The 18123-nt window shown below is 43.3% G+C and overlaps 1 long non-coding RNA gene across 7 annotated transcripts; it reads right to left on the minus strand.

Annotated features, from left to right (window-relative positions):
* Positions 1–293: 293 nt before the first annotated feature.
* LOC126488324 (uncharacterized) lies at positions 294–16775 on the minus strand. Of its 7 annotated transcripts, none has more exons than XR_007588647.1 (5): positions 15907–16775; positions 11677–11835; positions 11027–11247; positions 6187–6332; positions 294–4127 (listed from the first exon to the last, which is right to left on the minus strand). It is a non-coding gene; the product is annotated as an uncharacterized lncRNA (long non-coding RNA). The 7 variants fall into 7 exon arrangements; XR_007588645.1 differs by having other exon boundaries at positions 6187–6407; XR_007588650.1 differs by lacking the exon at positions 6187–6332 and adding an exon at positions 8444–8548.
* Positions 16776–18123: the final 1348 nt, after the last annotated feature.

Below are 18123 nucleotides of genomic sequence, written 5' to 3' on the forward strand. Positions count from 1 at the left end.
CAAAGGCAAGAGTTTTCTGAAACACTGAAACATAGACTTTCTTATCTCGGAGGAATAAAACTTAAAGACGTGGGCTCTCATAAGACTGTGCAAAGCAGTTTCAACTTTATTGAGAAGATTGATAGAAAAGTGATCAATTAAGTGAGAGAAATCTCCATGAGAAGGAGGGGCTTCCAAGAGAAGAAAAAAGCCATGGAACTCCTTTGTCGGGAGGTTTTCATAGGGCATTGGCAGAATCTGGACAAAGACTGAGAGAATCTCTACCGAAATTGGTTAATCTGTGCTATCATGGGCTGAGAAAATGTAAGAATCGCAAGCTGTATGCATGCCGTGCCTGCCCAGCCAGGAAGATGGTCACGAGCTGTTCACGTGGTGCTTACCCAGTTAGAGGTGGCTGACCCTCTCCTCTGTCCATCTCTTACTCCAACTTTGTTAGTTATTGACTGATAACTCTTAGTCACTTGGACAGTGTTACTATCGCCTGACCTTGCAGGTGTCTCGCCAGTGCTGTTAATGAAACTAAGCTTCCCCTGTCCCCACAACTACGTGACCAGCCTATAGTTTACTTGTGGCAGAGAGCTAGCTCTATCACGGCCACCAAGATGTAGCTTCAGTCTTTCTTGGCTGTGTCATATTCAGTTCCTTCTCTACAGGGTAGTCCGCAGTTTCTGAGGTGGAAGTCTTTTGTTAGAAGCAATCCGTAAAATGTAGTCTATTACAGTTAGCTGCGTAACAAGCCAGGACGTAAGAGAAACCAATGGCGGCATACATACGCCTCTCGAGGGTGTGAGAGATGTCTTAGTCTGTTTCCAGTGCTCTGATAGAAGACCATGACCAAACGCAAGTTGGAGAGGAAAAAAGGTTTATTTGGCTCACATATTCCGAGTTACAATATTGACAGAAGCCGAGACAGGAACCCAAGGTGTGAACCTTAAGGCAGAAGTGAAACAGGCCTTGGAAGAAGCTGTTTACTGCCTTACTTCTTACAGCGTGCTCAGCCTGCTTTCTTAGACCACCCGGGACCACCTGCCCAGGGGTGGCATTACCCCAGCCCCCCCCCCCGCAGTGGGCTGTGCCCTCCCTGCTCAATTATTAATCAATAAAACGGCCCACCGGCTTGCATACAGAAAAGTCTGTTGGCGACATTGTCTCAGTAGCCGTTCCCTCTCCTCAAATGGCTCAAACTTGTATCAAGTTGACTAGAAACTAGCAGGACAGGTCCAAGTGGGAGGGGACAGCTGGTCGGCCTTCCCTGGCCTAGAGCCCCTTGTCCCCCTTATCTGTCTAGTCTGGTTGTTTCACACCCAAGTCTAAGACTTCTTCCTCAGGGTTTCAGCCTTCACCATGTTGATCTTTAGTCTTCCTTCTCACCCCAGCCTCTGCTCTCCATAGAACAAGTGTGAGGAGCCTGCAGTTTTCACGGCAGGACCTTATGTGCCACCAACATCATTACGACTGTCATTTACCACCCAATACAGAGAGCTAGCTCCCATACTAGGGTCATCAGTCCAAATCACAGGCTGATGCTGTTAAAAGATATGCTAAAAAAAAAATGCCACAGTTTAGGGGTAAATTATAAATTAGCCAAATATAAAGCAAAGTACTCCAAGAAGAAATCTATACCTGATTCCAAATAAAAATAAAAATGTGTGTGCATATAATTTTAGAGACTGTTAGGAGGAGTCAAATAACCTGAAGTCAAATGAGCAGACACACAGATACAGATATTTAAATTCAGGGACAGTTGTGGAGTAGAGTCTATTTTATGACATTCATCCTGTACCATTTATAGGGAAAGATGGACAGTTTGAGTCAAAGCTGTTGGAGAAGGGACTACATAAAAAAAATTTTTTAAAGTAACTGTCATACATCGAAATGTTTATAAACTAAATTTGAGGTCTGTTTTTAATGAAATAAAATATGTGTTACATATTTCCCAGGGCAATTAACTATTTTTATTATTCCTAGTCCATAGCATGGCAGGTGTGCTACCCACTCTTGAGAGTACACGCTTTAAAACGATCCAGTGCACGCAACAGGTACCTGAGGAGCCCTTCACAGGTGTCAGGAAGGCCTAGCACCAGACTCTAGGGAGACCGTAGTGAAACTAAGAACCGTGAAATGTGTGAGCCGATGAGAGAAAAAGTTAAATGATCCCAATAAAGCCCAGCACGTGGGTGAGGGCCGCACCTTATGGCCGAGTTGCGGCCCCAGGAATAAAAGTGGGGAGTTTATGCGGATGTGGAGACCTGGCGTGGTAAGGACGGTTTCTGTGAACAAAGTGGGGGTTATAGAGAAATGGGATGGGGGTGTCGCAGACCGGTTCTGCTAGATGAAAAGTGCAGCTCCGAGCGGCAGAGGTGTGCAGGTGAAGAAACCAGGGAAAGCAGGGAGGGTTTAGACAGTCTAGCAAACCAGGCTCTGAGCTCGGGATCCAGCGACAGCTTCTGCGCTTTCTCCTGAGACGCCGAGACCCTGGGAGAACCAGTTGCAGGCAGGAACTCTGTCTTGTTGAGATGTAATCTCTGACGCAACGTTACCACTCTACCCAATGTTCCCTCTTCAGCCCCTGTTTCCTTTTTCAGTTGTTTGAGACAGACTTTTACAATACTGACTGGGACCCCTGGGCTCAAGCGTTTCTGTCCTCAGAGATCTTGGGGTGGCTTGCGTTGATAACAGGTGTTCAGCATTTGTCTCTGCCAGACCTGATTTCAGGTGGATCATGTGTCAGAACATTCTGGTGTGTTGCAGGCCAGATAATGGTTCAAAACCACAGTTTGGTATATCAAGTGTTGCCTCGTGGTCCTTACACCTAACGATCCACTTTCGTCTCCTGGCAGTGTGTACTTTTATACTCTTGTGCGTTAGCCACGAGCACTCACTTACGGATAATGTTACAGGCAGCCGAAATTTTAGATATGTAAGTCATTTCATAAATGATTTTTCCGCGGTTCAAAATTCACCCCTTCTTGTTCTCACTCGCTTCTCAGATAATTAACTCCTCTTAGTTGGAGTTGTTCAGCGAGAAATTGCTCTGTAGTCATTCCAAGAGGATGGCTGTTTTAAAAAAGATAACTTTATTTATGCCATGGGTACTTGAAAGTGTCATCAGGCCTTTGACAGGCCTCGCCGGCAGCGTTTTGTTTTCGTTGGAAATTAGGTGAACAGTAGTTGTGCCAACGCAGTGAATCATAGGCTGCTAATGAGAGCTGGAGGCCGTCTCTTTGGTCTCTTTGGTCGCTCTCCCCCTCTTATGCAAAGCCTTACAAATTCTAGTCCTTGGCCTCTGCGCTCAGGAGGCAGCAGTGGGAAAGGGGCGATGATGTTCTCAACGGACACAGACACACTCGTTGGCAAAAGTAAGACTGCTTTCAGTATTCTAGTTCTTCTTTGGTTATTTTATTACTCTGGAAGACCCCATCGAGAGTGTCTGCTAGTCAGTGAAGAGCACAGGCCTCCCTTCCTAACAGTGAGGTTTTGATTCCTGAACTCGTTCTATTTTTTTTTCAAAATAAAATATAACAACAGCGTATTTTTAATTAGGTGTTTTTTTTTTTTTTTTGCTATTGGCTTAACCTCCTCTTGGTAAACAAAGAGAACATTTTTGAGAGAGCGGATAGTCTTTCAGGGTGACAGCTGGTGTTTTAGTTCTTGCCTGTCCACCTGGGGAGTGGAAAGCAGAAGTCGTTAAAACTCTATTGTTTGACGAATGGGCCAGATTTCATACATAATCTTGGGTCCATGTTTTTTTTTTTTTTCCCCTAATATAAACCAGCAAAATCTTTGACATTGAAAGAAAAGCAAAAATCTCAAAATTTGGTCACAGCCTCACAATGGTGGTAGACTTCTTTGATAAGTGATGTAGAAGGCATTTTCCCAGGATTATGAAAAGTGCATTGGCTTCCCAATATTCTAAATATAAAACAGTACATGTATTTTAGGTATTGGGCGACTTTACTATTAGATTCTTCTTCTAGCCCCAGAGGAAGTTACTGGTTTCTTGATTGGGAGAGCTTCTTTGGTGGGAGACTTGTTGGTCACAGTTACTTGCCTCCAGGCATCATTTGTTGTCGCATCTTCTTCTGCACCCCCGGGGTGGAAGAGGAGAACACCTTTTCGGTTCCTATCTGTGGCAGACACATTAATGAGCTTGATTACATCACAGCAACTGTCCTCTTCTCTGCCTTCCAGGAGAGCCCCATGATCATTGTTTTTACAAATGAAATACACAGTAGACTCGGTTTTCCAACTCTCTATCAAAACATTTAAAAATTTTTTAAGTATACACACACACACACACACACACGCATACACAAACACACACACATACACTGGGCTGCACGTACGTCTGGGTGAGGGTGTTGAGTCCCCCGGGACTGAGCTACAGATAGCTATGAGTCATAATGTGGGTGCTGGGAACTGAACCCAGGTCCTCAGGTAGAACAATCAGTGCCCTTTACTGCTTGCTGAGCCATCTCTTCAGCCCCTGAAAATATTTTCAACATGAATTTTTCTTTTCAATAATAATGTCACCTTTTAAAGCCATAATATACAATCACAATAGACCTATTTAGCAGTAACCACCCTGTTTCACTGTGATGAGGAAGCCTACTTGTTCATTTCCTGGCCATCCAGACTCCCAAAATAATCATACAGAAATTTGTATTAATTGTAATATTGTTTGACCAATAGCTTAAGTGTATTTCTGGCTAACTCATATCTTAAATTAACCCATTTCAATTCATCTGTGTATTGCCATGTGGCTGTGGCTTACCAGCAAGGTTCTGGTGCATTTGTCTCCTGTGGGTGGTTACATGGCTTCTCACTGACTCTGCCTACTCTCTCTATATAACTTTTCCAGTCTGGCTATATTCTGTTAAGCCATTGGCCAAAAGCAGCTTCTTTATTCATTAACCAATAAAAGCAACACATGTATAGAAGGACCTCCACACCATCACTGCCCAAGTTTAATCTAATTGTCAAGAAGCCAGGATACTCTGGGTGATGTTGACAGAAGGAACAGATGCCACATAAAATGTGAATGATAAAGTTTTGCCAGAGTACACAGAACATAAGCTCTGCTATTTTCCCCCAGACACAGGTAGCCGGAACTCCCTGCCATCTGTAAGACAGTACCTACGCTGGTGATAACTGTTATCGACATGTAAATGATTTGGCTTCTGCTGAGAAGAATCCTCCATAACAGAAAACTGCCTTAATTCGATTAACATTTATGTGATTTGTCTTGTACTTTATATAACTTTTTTTCAGACTTTACATAAGTAATAAGGGCCATAAACAACAAAAAATAATGTCACATACTTAAACAACATGAGAATAATCATCTGACAGAATTAAGGAAAGGGGTCCTCAATAATTTATTATTTTTCCTTATAAAAGTAATGTTTTTTTCAAATTTGAGAAAAAAGACAATTACAAATCCTTCACATTTGATGAGTTCTAAGAAATTGTCTCTTGTGATCTTTATATTTTGATTTTTTTTCTTTTTCTCTTTTGAGATTAGAATATGAAATTATTTCCCCTTTCCCTTTCCTTTCTCCCATATGGTCCTTGCTCTCTCTCAAGTTCATGACCTTTTATTCTTTTTTTTTTTCAAATTTAACTTTCTATTGATTCTTTGTAATTTCACATCATGCATCTCAATTCCACTCTCATCTCCCAGTCCCTTCCCATCCACCCTCTACCCTTGCAATACCCCTTCCCCAGTATAAAACAATAAAATTTAAAAGAAAAGAAAAAAATCTCATTGTGGAAACTGTAGAAGGACACCATAAGTCACACAGTCCTTTCGTCTTTATATTGTTACCTGCACTGAGCCCTTGGCCCAGTTTGAGCCCTCCCACCCTCATGCCCTCAGGGCCTGTTGGCCTGTGCCCCTGCCAACTGGGTCAGCTTTGCCGTGCTGCCCAGGTGAGGTGCAGGACCCACTCACTCTCTCCAGAGATGCAGCCCGCGAGGGGTGGGACCAGTTCTCCCTGGGTTGGAGCCAGTGAGGAAGAGATCCACCTCTGTGCAGCCCTATCCTCTTGGCCTTCAGTAGTCACAGGAGCCAAGGACATCAACACAGACCATGGCTACAACAGGGTCACAGGTGCAGACGTGGCCCTTGGCAGCAGCTCAGGCCTAAACAGCACCATCGCCCTGGGTGTCAAGTAGGCCACCCACCTCAGCCTTCTCCTCATCCTCACTGTTGCCATGTCTTCATAATATGGTTCATCAGGTGCCAGGTATGCCCACATTTTCACTCCTAAGCTTGGGTCATACTGTAGCTGTCTCTGCCCCTTCCACACATTTTCCTTGGTCACGTCACTCTGTGGTGGTTTGAATGGAAAGGACTCCAGTGAACTCACGTGTTTGAATGCTTGGTGCCCAATCGGAAGAATTTCCTGGGAAGGATTATAAAGTATGACCTTGTTGGAGATATGCCACAATGGGTGGGTCTGGGGGCTTTAAAAGACCATTCTACTCCCAGTGTATCATCTTTTACTCCCACTTGCAGTTCAAGATATGAGCTCTCAGCTGCTGCCCCAGCCACCAGCTGCCTTCTACACCCACTCCTCCATCATGGATACTAATCGCTAAAACCATAAGCCCCAAATAAACTCTTTCTTCCATAAGTGGCCTTTGGTCGTGGTGTTTTAGCAGAGCAATAGGAACGTAACTAAAGAACGCCTCACTAAACCTGGCAGGAACTGACTCAAGCCTTCTGATAAACTCAAGGATTAGGCAGCACTGATTAGATGGTCCAGTTCTAGGTTCCCCATAGCCGGGTCCCACCCCCACTCAATGAGTACCATCCAAGTCTCCAAGGATGCTAGGACACTGTCTAAAGTCTCTTTCTCCCTCTTAACTGTAGTTATAGTGTCTAGAATAATCAAAGAGCAAATGGGCTAGGGAAGCACATCAGAAAGAAAGATAAGAAGGGAACGAAGTACAAAGGTACTTTCTTTTCTGAATTCGCCATTCCCTCTCTCTTCGTTGCTCCAAGTCACTAGGAGCATGAAGAAGAGAAAGAGCACAGAGCAAGAATGGAAAGGCATTTCCACAACAGTCAGTCACCTATGGGAGCTGAAAAGTGTCCCTTTGAAGGTTACATTTCCAAATCTGGTATTAAAGGATGTTTGCATGAGAAGTCTGGAAAATATTCAGATGGGATAAGACTGAGAATAACCAAATATAATTTGAAACATGAACCTCTTATGATCATCATGACAAATTAGGTGGAGGTAAAGGAAGGCAGATCTCTGAGTTCAAGGCCAGCTTGGTCTACAGAGAGAGCTCTAGGACAGCCAGGGCTACAAAGGAACCCTGTCTCAAAAAAAAAAAGACAACAACAAAAAGTCCAACAACAAAATCATGACAATGTGAAATTGTTCATTGTCAAAATAAATAAACAAACAAACAAACAAATAATATTTTAGGGCTGGTGAGATAGTTTAGCATGTAAAGGTGCCTGCAGACAAGTCTGATGACCTGAGTTCAAGCCCCACGTCCCACATGGTGGAAGAACAGAACCAACTCCCAAAACTTGTCTTCTGTTCTACACACACACACACACACACACACACACACACCACTCAGTACACACAAACATAGACATGCACACCAATCAAATGTAACAAAAGAAGACATTTGAATTGAGATTAGATTATATTAAATCCTTCGAGCAGACCAGTATTTAGCTGGGAAGCGGGACTAGAAAATCATGGACCACATTTGGAGGAAGAAAAAAAGAGGATAAATGGCACATTTGCTTCTAGGAAGACTTAGTTAAGTAAGGAAATTTGACTGTCTATTTCGATGATGTGGCAGGAAATGATATAAAAAAGCTCTTAGAGTTTTTGTGGGGGGAATCAGTGATAATTACAAAGAACACTAGGAAACAAAATAAAGGGCATCATTAACTTCAGGCGAAAGGAAAATAACTATAATCATGGTCATAATTTTAGAGTATTCTACAATACATGGTAATATTTGAATGTTTTAACCAAAAAGTAGGAAGGCAAACTCAACAACAAAAACCCCAGCTGAAGAAGCAGTCATTGCTGCCCCTAGAGAGTGGGCACAGGGTTGGGCCAGGAAGCATATATTTTCCTTAGACTTAGTGAAGATGTGACTTGCTAAAAGCATGAGCATCGAGTATTTTTACTAAAAGTACAATAATTGGGTGGTGTGTATGGAGACACCTGCCTAATATCCCAGAATGCAGGCAGGCAGGGAAGGCAGGAGGATCAAGAGGATAAAGATTCTTGATCTGTCTCAAAAAGAGAGAGAGAAAGAGAAGGGGGTGGATAGTGTGACTTATCTTGGAGTACTCTCGTTCACAACCGCACAAAATAAAGATAATTGCCATTTTCCCAAGTGCCTATTATATGACCGTCCTTGGACTGGATGCTTTTCATGCATTGTTTTTAATTCTCACCTCAATGTATAGAAGACATCATTTTTCTCAGGTTACAGATAAAGACACGAAGGTAACCAGATGTTAAATCACCGCCGAGAGACCGCACAACTGCTAATGACAAAGCTGGAGAGAAGCCGCATGGGTCCATCTGGTTTGGAAACCTGAGCCCTTTGGATTACACATCCCCACGAAATACAGCCTTCCTCTGTTTCTATGTAATTTCATGTTTTGCACATGTTAACGGTTTATTTCCTGTATGGGCTCTATGAACTTGTTAGGTCCTGATTTCAGCGTTTTTTGTTTTTGTTTTTGTTTTTTTTTTTGGGGTGGTGACTTAGAACATCCTTAGAGTCCCTGGTGTGTCATTTTGAAGGATCGTAGTTTCGGGAATAATGCTCAGCCATAACTGTGAACTGCAGACTTTTTGTTGTTGTTGTTCATTTGTTTGTTTTCTTAGTACTGGCTGTGTGCTGGTGGTTGTCAAGTTTGATAGCACAATGATTAGGGGAGGAAAAGCAATGCTTGTAGGCTCCATGTTAAAAAAAATTAGCAAAACCACCACAGTTAAAAGGGGCAAAGCTTGCTTATTCTGACCCTCATCCTCCCCGAAGCCACTCTTTTCATAGCTCACCAGGGAGTAGCTATGTCAACAGGGGAAAGTCATGAGGATAATAATGGATGAAAAGATTAATGACCACACATTTTATGGGAAATACTTCTACAGACACATATATGCAGAAGTGTTTCCAAAATACATCTAAACATGCAGTTTTCTATGGAAAGTACCTGTATTCAAAAATACATTTTTCCCCTGAGAAAGGGTTTCTCTGTGTAGCCCTAGCTGTTTTGGAATTCACTCTGTAAACCAGGCTGGCTTCAAACTCACAGAGAGGCACCTGCCTCTGCCTCCCGAGTGCTAAGATTAAAAGCATGCGCCCCCCCCCCCCCATTGCCTGCCTTGAATATACTTTTGGCTGTCAGATAACAATAAAAATAAGGTAAGTCATGGTTTCAAAAAGATAAATAAAAAGATGGGACTGGCAGCTCAGGTCTGGGAACCCAACTACTCAGGAAGCTGAAGGAGGAGGTGGCAAGCTCAAGGACCGTCTGTGCCATTTAGTGAGACCGTCTCACAGACAGAGATAGAAAGAAGGCTGGGATATGTATCAGTGGAATAGCACTTGCCTAGCACGCACACGGCCCTAGCTTCAGTCTGCAGCACGGGAAAAAGAACTGACATTTTTAAACATACAAACTTAAAGAAATGATAAAGTCAGGAACACTAAGAATAATCTACCTTCTAATGACTGTAAAGCCAACTATAGCCTTTAACTCTAGCTGTGAAAATGCATAAAACTGCTTTAGCTTGTGTAATCATCACAGTGACAACCTACTGACTTTGTCATATCTCACTAGTGAAAGATAACTTAAAAGGGACTGGGGGAAGATGGCTCACTCCATAAAATGTCAGATGAACATGAGGACTTGAGGTCAGATTCCCAGCACCCACATAAAAAGCCAGATGTGTTAACACACATCTGCAATCCCAGGATCAAGGAAACAGAGACAGGCGATCCCAGGACCTCACCAGATATCCATTTTTTTAATTTAAATATCTGTTAAAATTTTACCCACGTTCCTGCCAAGTTGAAGAGTTCGTTTCAAATCAATATCTGGAAAAGACTTGGTCCTCAGAAAATCTATTTCCTCCTGTTAAAAATTTGGCTAAGGAGCTAGCCAATTACTTCGGTCTCTAACAAATCAAGGCCACCAAAAGAAATCGTTCCGTGCAGGTTGATCCCATCACCTCTTTTGTTAAATGTTCTGAGCCAGTCAGCTTCTGTGGCTGTGGCAAAATGCTTTGTCTACATCTACCATTGGAATATTTATGGTGGTGTGTGGGTTCAGTCTGTGGTCAGCTGACCTGTGACAAGACAATGCAGCATGGCAGGAGGCTGGAGTAGACAATTCACCTAGCTTGGGCAGCTGGTCTAAGCACCAGTGTCTCCTTCCTAGCCACGCTTCCAATGAACTAACTTCCTCCTTCAAGGTCCCGTCTCCTGCCTCTACCTCCGGATAGCATCAGGGGCCACTGGAAACATGGGACCCAAGCCTTCAGCACATGAGCCTTCAGGGGTCATTTTAGATCCAAATGACAGATGTCACCTCTGCATTTGTATCTTTCCTCTTAGGACACATGTTGGTTGTTAAAAGGTTCAGTTGCAATTTGATGCCAGGTTTAATACTTGCTATGTTTGATACCTGAGGCGGGTCTGTGAGTGCGAGACCTGGACCAGGAGTTACTGAAGGCCTTGCTGCAAATGAAAAATGGGCTATTGTGTGTCTTATTTTGCCTATTTAACGGCAATACATCTCTCTAAATGTATCAACAAGTGAAAGTATATCTAGTGGAAATCCAATGAAAACCTGTCTAGAATGTCCGATTTAAAAGCAATAGAGGGTAATTTAAAACATTCAAACTCTTGGCTCGGTCATTTTCAGGGTATGTTTTTGGTCTTGATGATGGAGAGCCCCTCACTTTAGGTTTTCAATAACTATGTCTAAGTTGAGATATAAGTATAATTGATTATTAAAACTTACATTATTTGATAAAATAAATGAAAATTGGAGTCACATCCAACGCATTATGGCTATTTCCATTTCACGCTGCTGTGAGAGGAGCCGAGGCACTTTGCAGACATGCTCCTCCTTAGCATTTCAATAATTAAAAGGAATTCTGTTCTACTCCAAAGGCAAGGCATTCACTTTTTCTGTCTCTCCATCTCCTTCATTTTTTTTTTAAATCATAAGACGAGGCGAGCCTGCAATCAAAGACTGTGTGTGGTTAATGGCATTGGGCATTGCTTTTAGCAGGCTTTGCTGAGCTGCCTCAGGGGGAGAGTGGGAGACTGTGCTTCCAGGTTCTAATCAGTGAACAGGCAGGTGTGTTCTCTCTCCCACAGGTCCCAACAGGCCCCTAAATTCTCAGAACCAGCTTCTTGCTTGCTCTTGGGTGGAAAAGTCCAAACTTTTTCTCCTCAATCACAGAGGGCAAAACCGTGAGGGACGTTAAGGAAAAGAAGTCTTAGGAGAAATTTTCTCTTTCCTCCAAACTGACTTTGGTTGCCTGTAAAGTTGTGTTCAAAAACCTCTTCTACTTCTATGGATCTATTTCTGACTTAGTGGAATTTGGAGGGGGATTTGAACTTTGAGCTTGGAAAGGAAAAGAAAAAAAAAAGTGACTGACTCACGTGACCACATAGCTGGCTTCTGCTCCCTCTAAGCAGGGTGGAGCTTTGTCCTTCCCTCTCCAGAGATAGCTTCAGGACGGAACTCCGCCCACTCCACTCCTAAGCTTGAGGGTTGTGAGGCCTTGTGAAACGCTTCGTTTTCCAAGCCTTAGCTGAGACCTGCAAGAAGCAGGAGAAAGTTAAGTCAACGGGACAGTGGATTTCAAGATAAAAAGCGCTGATTCGAAGGCTTTGAGTAGAGTTACAATCTGATAACACCTTGCTCGCTCCCTCAGAAATATTCTCTGAATGATTAATGAAAGTGGCTCCGGACAAGGAGGCGAGGCCTTACCGCAGCACGCCTTCAAAACGAACAGATCTGGATTGCTGGAAGAGCAGACACCTCTACTTTCATTTATTGAAGTTAAAAAAAAAAAAAAAAAAAGAAGAAGAACATGGGGGGGGACAGACGACTCAAAGGTTAAGAGCAATTGTTGCTCTTGCAGAGGAACCCAGTTCAGTTCCTAGCACCCTTGTCAGGGGCTCACAGCTATCAGTAACTGCCATTACAAGGGGATCTGGCTTCTTCTTCTGCCCTCCAAGGGGACCTGCATCCATAGCATTCAAACACATAAATTCCAAAAACAAACAAACAAATAAAGAGAGGGAATCTTTAAAAATATACAGTAGTTCATTGACATGGGTTTTCCACTCAAGTTTGGATCTTTCCTCTGATCTATAATCTTAGCTATGTAGACCTGCTAACCACAGTACTGTCCAGAAATATAACAGCCATACTCAATGAAGGATTCTCATATTAAATTCACATCGAGAGAAAATGCCATTAGCCAAGATGAAAATATTTAAATATTCTCATTTAAAATCATATGCCTTCAAATCACATTCATTAGCCTTCATGATCATCAAGTGTCTATCAAAAGCTCCATTATAAACTAACACAGACATTCTCCTCCTGTTCAAACATTCACAATCACAGATAAGAATTCATTATCTCCCTTGGAATGGAGAGGAATCCCCCCCCACACACACACATAACATTTATAAAAGACACCAGAATAACCCTGGGGTACTGGGTTATGAAGGTTTGAGCTGGGATTCGGGAGGCCTCTACATTTCTTGAGTCCTAAGATGATTGCTCTTATCTTTTTTTCATCACAGCCTTTTCTTCTGAAAACAAAGTAACTCACCCTCAGATAATTCACGTGAACAACAACAGCTTTAATTCAACAGGTACGTGGTGGGGATCTGAATATCAGAACAATTCAAAACCCTGTTTGCCTTTGTCAGTTCTGAGACTCACAAACCCTTTGGTTCTTTAGGAGAGGCGTTTGAATGAGTGGGTTTAACCCAGCGACCAAGAGGACATTCTTCTGATGCCTCCTGCTGCCCACAGGTTCGCCTGTGCTCTTTCCTCAGAAAGCCTCACTTTCCAGTAATTACAAGCCGGATTCAGATCAGCATTCAGTTGGATTGTAGGTTGCAGAATTCCATTAATAACTTGCTGCACTTTTTAAAAAATGTTTTAATTAAATCAGCTGAAAAATCAAACAATTATTGGCAGTTTGTGGGCCATTTCTTGACCTTAAAATAGGGGCTTATCTTTAGACGCTTAGATCCTGGAGGGTAAAGTGTTTGAAAGTTCAAGCATCTCACTAGATAAGTGGGATTTCTTGGTACCTTTCAAATAGCATCAACTACTGTCCTCCGTCTTCTTATTCATGTGCATTCCTTTAAACTGTCTCCTCTCTCTAAAGCTTCATATTTACTTGAAGTCGTCTGCACAGTTGGCGCTTGTGGCTGTGTTTTCACAACAGCGAACCATGATATGGGAAGGAAACCTTGAGTAACCTGAGCCACGCACTCTGTCTAGGAAGACAGTTTGCTGAGGTTAAGAAAGCCTTGGACTAAGAACCAGGAAACCTTGTCCCACCAAACAGTTCAGCCACCATGAGCAAGTTACTCAACTTTCCTGGTTTTTAGTTACCCTGTCAGTAGAATTACCCAGTAGGACCAGATAATCCCATGATCCCTTTCTCACCGTGGATACTTAGGCTTCTACTGTTTCAAAATACTTTCACATTTCTTACAAAGCCTTACACAAACATCATTTTAGCTTCACAAGTGTTCCCTGTGGAGACAAGGTAGAACTTGAGCGGCCTGAGAGATAACTGGGGTATGTCATTTTAGACGTGGTGACTCAGGGGAGGTTAGGTGATTGGCAGACATTATAGCAGAGCGGAAAGTGACCTCAGGTCTTCTGCTAAATTCTCTGTCCCCCACAAAGAAGCATAGAGGAGGAAGCACCATTGTTTGGAAGAGCGAGTTACATGCGGGGATCACTTCTGTGACAAATGTTTCTTTTAGTGTCTCAGAGCATACAGAACTCAAAGTATGAGTAAAACTAAAAGTAAGTAGCCGAAACAAGAGCAATGGCTGGCCTACGCACTCCACTGTAATATGGGTAAGAGAGTAACCAAGCAGGACTGAAAATAATACGCGACCCCTTGTGGGTAGGTTTGAAGACACACTGTGCCAAAAATCTGTCATTCAGGTATGGGTCCTGACTTTAGTATTTATTTGCTCATTTTATTGCTGTAATAAGACACCACGGTCAATGCAACTTATAGAAGCATTTTTTTTTTATTGAGTTTCCAGTTTCAGAGGGTGAGTCCATGACCACTATGGCAGGGAGCATGTAGGCAGGCAGGCAGGCAGGCAGGTATGGTGCTGGAGCAGAAGCTGAGAGCTTACGTGTTGAGACAACAACAACAAGGCGGGGTGGGGGGGTAGGAGGTGGGTGATAATTAGCGATGTCCTGGCCTTTTACCTGGGAACGGCATGGGCTTTTGAACATCAAAAGCTTACCCCCAGCGACAGACCGTACATCCTAATCTTTCCCAAATAGTTCCACCACCTGGGGACCAAGCATTGAAACATGTGCACCAATTGGGGTTATTCGCACTCAAACCTCTACAGGTTTTTGTTTGTTTGTTTGTTTTTATCAGAAATGTGGAGATAGGTGCAGGGAAGCTGAAAGAACAAAGCTCTGAGGAAAAGAGAAGACGCAGGGAGTAGGGGCTAAAAGGGAGAAGGCAGGGGCTAAAAACATTAGAGAAATAGCACACAGCAAACAAATGACTGTGAATTATATTATAAAATATATGACTAGTAAAGGCTAGCCTGTCCATATCTGGAGCACAATGAAAGAACTGCATGCTCCAAACAGTGACATGGTATAGGAAATGCCGACAGGTAAAGATATAATGCATGAACTCAATTCCTAAGTAGTCCAGAAAAGAACTGTGGAGAGAGAGAGAGAGGATATTAGATAGATTCTTTTGCGAGTCTTACAACTTGTCCAGAGGTCTGAATTATTTGAAAGTTGAATGTAAAATTTAAAAAAAAATTATTGGGATAGGAGCAGAGTCATTGACCAGGTAGACAGTGCCGCCAGTTCTTAGCAGAGCCGAGAAAGATATCATAACACATTCTATACACTCCCTGAAATCTGCAGGCTCTACTTTCAACACACACACACACACACACACACACACACACACACGCGCGCGCGCAGGCGCGCGTTAACTTCCTGGTGCTGGGTTTTGAACCATTTGCATCTCCCACTGAACTACATCCCAACGTCCCTTTTTTCTTCTTCTTTTCTCCTCCTGCCTCTGCCTTCTAAGCCTGGTATTTCAGGTGTGTGTCATCACACCCCACCCAGCTTCCAGAGTACCATGTGAGCAGGAGATTCTGAAGATGAATGTTTATCCCTCTTTAAGTAGTAGTAAAGAGAAAAAAAATAACATTCTTTAATTGTTTTACTGTTTTGTGCAGTCGTGTATGTGTGCTCATGAGTATGCAGGTGCACCTACGTGAGTCTGTGTGTGTGAGTATTGTGCAGATGCACGTGTGTGTGCGTGCGTGTGTGAGCCAGAGGACGATTGACCGGTACTCCTATTAGGGAAGTTCTTTCTTATACCTGTATTCTGTGAAGTATTGCCTATGTTTTCTTCTTTTTGAGTGTTTTAGGTTTTATGTTTAAGTCTTTGATCTGCCTGTTTCTGTGTCTCCAGAGTTGAAACTATCAGCAGGTGCTTTTTAAAATACGGGTTCTGGGGATCCTGTTCAGATCTCTGTGCTCACATTGCATGTGATTACCAATCGAGCTACTGCCTCAGCCCCTAGAGACTATTCCTGTAAGGAAAGCATCTACGGTAGAAGACTTACCAATGCTGGGTCTCAGTCCGTTCTGCTGGGAGCATGAAGAAATACAGGCATGGTAGAATTCTCCCTTCTTAAGTGAGCCTATCAATAAATCCAAGAATTGTCCTATTTGCTGGTTCACAAATGTAAAACTAGATTTATTTCCTATTTTCATAAAGACATTGTAGCCAAAACTTCAATTGTAGTAGCAAGCTTTTTCCATTGTCACTAAATACACCCCCAGAGTTTAAAATGCAATCTTGGTTTGTCTTGTGCCAGCTTGCACTGTGAATGTTAATAAGGCCAGGTACTGAATGTCTCTTTGATGCGGTGAGACAGGTTCTACCCAATTCGCTTCTGACACCTCGGGGCTCACGGATAAACTCTGGAGATTAAAAGAAAGAAAAAACTCAGGGCCACTTTTAGAAGCCTCCCCTGCAGTTTTTTTTTTTTTTTTTTCAAGCAGTGACCTGTTTAATTATTAGCCGTAGGCCGGCCCTCTTCACCACAATTCCTAAATGATAATGGACACCTTCTCTGACAAGAAACTATCAGAGGAGGTTCAAACCCGCCTGGGAAAACGGAAAACGGCTTGTTGTGTGCTTCCCGCCTGTAGCAGTGTACAGGAGACGAATCTGAGAGCGAAGTCTTCACCTTGGCTTTTGCTGTTACTAACCTAGGCGTTTGTTTATTGTGAACGCCATCCCCAGCGTGAGCGCTCACAGTGCACCCACATGAATTAAGTCCACTGCTGGCTACGACAGGCACTGAGCCCAGCTGACTTAAAATTCCTGCAGAGTGATCAGGACGAGGAGGAAAGAACCTAGCATTTCCTGAGCACGTACTGACGGACGGCGTCGTCGAAGGCCTCTGTCGCTTCAGAGTGATTCATCTGGGGTGGGGGTGGGGGCGCAATGGTCTGAACAAAGTCCAATTCGTAGGGTCTGGGAGGAGTTCTGAGACTCTGCGTTTTTACCGTGTTTCAGAGCGTGCCGTCTTTTGATCTTCCTGTCACATGTTGTGAGGCAAGAGCCAGAGGCTTCGTACGTAATTGTGGCAGTGAATCAGAAAGTTTGCTGTTAACATCTTTCGAAACACAGAAAGCGGAGAGGCTAGATAATTGTCCAGTGGAGAAATGGGAAGATTTTCTAACAGCAAAGTTCATATTCTTCCCAATTCCCAAATAACATCTCGCAGAAGAGACTTCATTTTAATCTGATTTTTGAACTTTGAGATCAAGGTCAGGGAGATGGTTTAGGGGGAAAAGCACGTGCCATTGCAAGAGCGAGAATCTGAGTTTGAACCCCTCCCCCAGAACCCACATAAGCAGGACACGGAAACTTGTAAGTAACCCCAACGCTTGCAAAGCAAGATGGAGGGAGGAGCCTGGAGAATCCCCAGAGGCTCCTAGGCTAGCTGGGTTAGCACCGGCAACAAGAAACTGCCTCAAACACCGACACAGGAAGTTGTTCTCTGACCTCACCCGCACACTGTAGCATACTTGTGCCTGCACTCCCACACACAAACACGCATACACGTATACACACACAAAGACTCCGGTAAGTCAGGTACGCTTCTGTGGCTATCTAAGTTTCAGATTCTCAGCCTGGGTGTGGATCTCAGAGGTGGAAAACATACAACCCGCTGGTATTGGTTCCCAGCCCGGCAATAATTATTACTAAATAAATAATAAGCAAAGAAATGTTATAAAGTTCACTTTCCTCAATCTCCCCCTCTTAGCTAAGCACGAATTTCTCGCTGAGGTGCCTACAAAATGGGATTTTTGACTGGTAATTGGTTGAGCGTTTTCAAAAAGTAACCGCTTAGATCACACTGTAGTTTTGCCTCCTCAAGTAGGCAATGTGTTTTGTGGTTTTATCAAAGAGGTTTGTCCTCTCAGGCAAAGAGGATCTTAGAACCCTTTAATGCAGTTCGGCCGCGCTAAGTGGAGTTGCTGGAGCCGCACGGGATGAAATGCTCTGGTTTCTCAATGCCAGGGATAGGTTTAAACCTGCATCTTACAGCAGGGTGCCGAACTGCGGTGTCTAATTACGGCACTTTCAACTGTGAGATGAAAGCAACAACACCGTATCCCCCGCCACACACGCGCGCGCGCGCGCACGAACACATGCACGCACACACACACACGCACACATACACGCGCACACACGAATAATACACTTTTTACTGGGTAAGTGGTCTTTATCCACGAATCCAACTGTACAGCATCCATACAGAAAA

The sequence above is a fragment of the Alexandromys fortis genome, unplaced genomic scaffold (assembly GCF_014885135.2).
Source record: "Alexandromys fortis isolate MF-2015 unplaced genomic scaffold, M_Fortis_MF-2015_v1.1 scaffold_202, whole genome shotgun sequence".
Lineage (NCBI taxonomy): Eukaryota > Metazoa > Chordata > Mammalia > Rodentia > Cricetidae > Alexandromys > Alexandromys fortis.